The sequence below is a fragment of the Plutella xylostella genome, chromosome 12, assembly GCF_932276165.1.
Source record: "Plutella xylostella chromosome 12, ilPluXylo3.1, whole genome shotgun sequence".
Taxonomy (NCBI): Eukaryota; Metazoa; Arthropoda; class Insecta; order Lepidoptera; family Plutellidae; genus Plutella; species Plutella xylostella.
Window position 1 is genome coordinate 949,077 of NC_063992.1, and position 5,230 is coordinate 954,306.

Consider the following 5,230-nt stretch of genomic DNA (forward strand, 5'->3'; position numbering starts at 1 on the left):
CGCCGCCCCCCGCGCCCGCGCCCCGCGCCCCCGCCCCGCGCTTGGCCCCCGCAGCTTTGAAAGCTCCGTGTGATGATGATGCCGAGATAACGGACGAACGATTCTACTATTTATTGTTCGATACACTCGCCCACCACCTTTTCTCAGAAATGCTCCCGCGCCGCATGCACAGGTAGATTTTGATAATAATTTAAGTTAGTTTTGCTATTATTGAGCAAGTTTCTTTTATTGTTCATTTCCGCATCGTGTAAACACTGTTGGTCGGTTAAACTGGATTGTTAGTCGATTCTGTTTTGGTAATATGACACTTTTTAGTTTGTTAGGTACATAAATATGTTACTGTAAAAACAGAGTAAGATTATATTTCAGATTGAATATTAATCGTTACAAGGTACTTAGTTTAATGTTGTTGCGACGGAGACGCATGGCTACGCGTTGATGTCTTTTCTATGGGGAATGCCGTGAAACCGAGAGCGCAACTTGGTGTAAGCGGTAGTAAATGGTAATATGAAATAATGAATGCTTACACTTACTTTTACCTACCTATATAATTGAAATTATGTGTTTAGATTCATAGTTGGCAAAAAAATATAATATGTAATTAGGTTCTAAGTTACCTATTTGTATTTTTGATTTGTATTCATAAAAACACGGTTAAAATAACGAAGTTTAATATTGATTTACCTACCTTACTTTATGATATTAATATAAAATGTAGGTACTTTGTGTAAGAACTAACTTATGTAAAAATGTGTCGGTGTTTCGAATTTTAAAAAGCGGTAGCACAAAAGTAGTTTAGAATGACCCCATGAGCATGAATCTTATACGACTTACTATACGACTTACTATGAGGCTTACTATACGACTTTTGTAACACTCTGTATAACTGTAGATTCCAAAATTATGTACGAATAATTACGTATGTATGAATTAAATCCTATTGAACTTGTGTGGCGGTACGTGAAAGGCGAGCTCGCAAGAACGTCGATTGACTCTAACTTAGATAAAGAGATAAAAGACTTAGAGTTGCTTTTCTCTAATTATTCGCCTAAAAAGTGGAGAAATTGTGACGACCATGTCATAAAAAATTAAGACGAATATTATAAATCTGATAAAGTATTTGACGATGTATTGGACAGGTATGTTATTGTTTATTTATAATTTATTGTAAATTAAACATAAATTGGTTTTTGTCTTAGATTTATAATTGAAGTTAATGAAAACGATGATGAAGATGAGGATGACGACGACGATGAACAAGTTCAAACAGAGAGTGAACATTAAAGTGACTTGGAAATTGATTTATAAAATAAAACACTTCTACATAAATAAATTCAAATTGGTAGATATTCTGAAGGTAAACATCCAAATTTTAATGCTGTCAAACTATAAATTTTAAGCTAAATATGACATTTACGGGAACACTCATAGAATAAAATTTTACTTCCGTCAGAAATAGTTACAAGCGATCGCGAGATTAATCCGGGCACACTTTTCTACGTGTGTAGCATGTCGTGCTACCTCGCCCCCGCCACTTCTTTCACCCCGCAAGGAGGGTCGCCAAGTAACTTGCCGTATTATAGTTATAAATTGAATTATTTAAAAAACCGGCCAAGAGCGTGTCGGACACGCACATGAAAGGTATCCGTAGCCAAAAGTAGGGCCGAACATAAGTTTAAAAAAATATCCATACATTACCATTTAGTTAGGGCAACTGTAAGTCATAACTTTGTTGAGTTGTATAAAAATAAGTTTTTTTTTTTTTTGGAAAACTTAACTAAGTTAATATAATAATCTAAAAATAAACTAAAGATAACTTAGGTCTAACAAGTTTCCCATATGTATGATACAGAGTTCGCGATAGTTTTCATTGAAAGTTCTTACTTGAAGGTATACAGCACATTTTTTTCAGAATTATTGTAATAGTATTTCAAAAGTTAAAAGGGGGGGGGGGACGCTCTAATTTTAAATTTGTATTCATATATCTCGAGACTGGGGGGGTTGATCCACATGGTCACAAGGCAATTTGGTTGTATTTAAAGATATATTTTTAACGATACCCACACGATATGATAAATCGATTTTTTAATTCGAACTAACTTTTCGCTGTATGGGAGGGGTACGATACCCGTTTTCTAAACTACGTATTATTTTATAGTGCCTGTCATTCCCGACGACTTGGTCATAAACAACAGGCACTATACCTTCAGTCAGACGGCAGTCTGACATCAGGGATCCAGGGAGGGGTAGTAAAAACTAATTATTTTTCGATAATTTTAAAAACCAATTTTTGGATTATTTGTAAGTATTCACCACCAATTTTCAATTCTTCTCCCCACCAAGTGGCAATCGGTGCAGAGACGGCGGAGAACGAGCCAGGACAGACGGACAGACATGACGAAACTATAAGGGTTCCTAGTAGACTTACGAAAACCTAAAAAAGTTTCGATAACTGTAGTTATAACGTAGCGTACAAAACTCAATCATGTTGATCTTAGGTGGAAGGCACCATTATTTTCCAGAATCGGAGCTGTCAGTTAAAATTTTAGATTTTAGCTCATTTTAAAATCAATATCAACAACATTACTACTGTAACACAGAACATTACGGCTATTGCTACATTGTTGCAAGTGGCCATCAATACTGTTCAAAGTTATTAAAACAAGAGCTTGAGTGGGCAGTGAAATGGGGGGGTAGGGGGGTTCTGAAGGCTAAATATAGACGGGACAGTATTGAATCGATGAATGGAGACAGCGAGATGCTGAAGCTGAAAGAGTGAGCGAGAGAGAAAATGAATTTTCCTTCGGCTGCTGCGTCGACTAAGATTTACAAAGAAGCGTTTTGACCGCGCGATTATAAAAACGAACTTATATTATCATATGTAATACATATTATAATCATAAATTTAATTTTAATTAGTTTTTTCTTTAATAATCTTTTAAGCGTTTCCAGAGGGATAATATTGACTTATAATTATTAAACGTAATGGTGCATTGTTTTTTCGTCAAAGATACCTACTTGTACCAACTTATATATTATACCTTTACACATTACATTCATAAATTCATGTTACTATTTCTTCTTTATAATACACAGATAATCGCAAAAAAGTACTCTTAAAATTTCATAAATTCTGTAAAAATGATGTATTTTACAACCGCGATGTAAATGTAGTTTGTCTGAAGGAGAACGTCGCAAATAATACAAGGCTATTTATAGAAGCTCGACTACAGGGTGATTTGCCGATATTGTACATATACAGGGTGTGCTGAAGACTCAGACAAAGGGTTCCTAGGCTTTTGTAAGACCTGTGTGAAAAGGGGTTAATGTTCAAAGAAGAAACAAAGTTATGAGAAGGTAGAATTTCTTTCTTCTTGTTTTGTATTCAATATTCAATGAGAATGTCTAGACATATTTTGTTTCAGCCAGTTAACATCCCACATACCTTTATATATTATTAGCGAAAGAAATACAGACCTATGTTATTAAAAAAAAATACATTTAATATTCAGGCTCTTGTAAATAGATTAGTCTTTTGTGTTAAACACATACCATTTAACTCAGCTTACCGAAAGTTTCAGAATGTAAGATTAATTTACATGGAGCGGACGCACAAGTGTGAATTTGTATACAAAGAGTACTGAATACGATGCCGAAAGGCTCGCTTACCTTAAATCTGTTAATCGGGAGCATTCTTCCGTACAACCCTCAAAAATGTGTAAGTTGTTATGTATGTATGTTTAGAAAATCTAGAACTTTCCGTTATATTATGTATTTAAAAGTAATTTCCTTCGTAACTAATTGGGTTTCATTCCACCGAGAAGGATTCCTTAATTTCATTTCGTGATTCAACTTTTTCCTCCTACCTACATAATAATATTTTATTGATAGAAATTGTAGTCTTATGAAACTGTTGAAATCTCTTTTTGATTGAACCACTAGTTTATTTATATATTGATTGGAACTGATGCTGTTCTAAGGCATATCCGTCAATAATGTACAGTCCAAAATGGTTAATTTGCGCAACACACCAAAACCTTATAGGTAAGTAGATGAGCTACAACCCTTCTTGAATTGCGGACGTTTAAGTAATTATAGCCTCTGACTGTTTGAATAACTCAACCTACCGAGGACTGGTAGTTACTTTCATACTATTTTGACACATAAAGTTACAATCTCTCAAAATCGTATGAAACCAAGGAAAGTAACTACCACTTATCGGAAGGTAGTTATTGAAACCTGGCTACTCTACTACTTATTAACCCGGTGTTACCAATCGAAAATATTTTAAGCTTTTAACGATCTTTTAAAACGAAACTATCAACTATCGCGAGAATAAGCTAGAATGTAGTAAGAACATAACACGATATTATAATATCTATCATCATTATCATGTTCCTTTGTTACCAAATGGAAAACTCCAATCATTCACCTCTCTTTATATCGTATAGGTACTACATAGTGATCACAAACATTGACCCGCGCTAGTTCATACGACAGAAGCCAAGCCACAAGGAGCCACAAGCCAGAACTCTCCGCAAACAGATCGATACGTCAAAACAACAACCGATCGGCAACTACTATCGTGTGAAATAACTGTGCACCTGACTGACAAAAACCAGAGGTCATATTAACTATCTTTGGCGTCCCCGACGTGATCCCTGGTTCTTGCTGGCCGGGTGCACAGTTAATTCGCACGAGTAGTATGTCCCATTACGTCAAACAAAAATCCCATTGACGGCCGACGAGAACAGTCGCCGAGGTGATGGGCCTACGCCACGTCAGTAAAGGGTGCAGTTTTATTAGTGGACATGCCATTGGTTAGAGAATGTACGCGACATATTATTTACCAAAATTCACTATGGAGACATGTCTAAAATTTCGAAAAAACATCTTATCGAAATGTATCTAATATACAGAAATTGTATTACATTGCTGGAATTGTCATTTTTTTACAAGGCATATACTTAGGTACTTAAAAACAATGTCGCATAGTCATTTTTATCTCTCCAGCGTTGTTATGCATTATGCATAGTAAAGATATAATATACCTACTCAAAGAAAATGTAGTTATGCAACAGGAGAAATTTCAGCAGGAATAGTTTTTCACGTAATGATAATTGTTCAAAATAGCACAATAAGTTACAATAAACTAGTAAAGGGAAAGTCACTGATACATTTTCGCCCTGTACAGAACCGAACCAAGTCTCATTCATTTCGTGAGCACTGT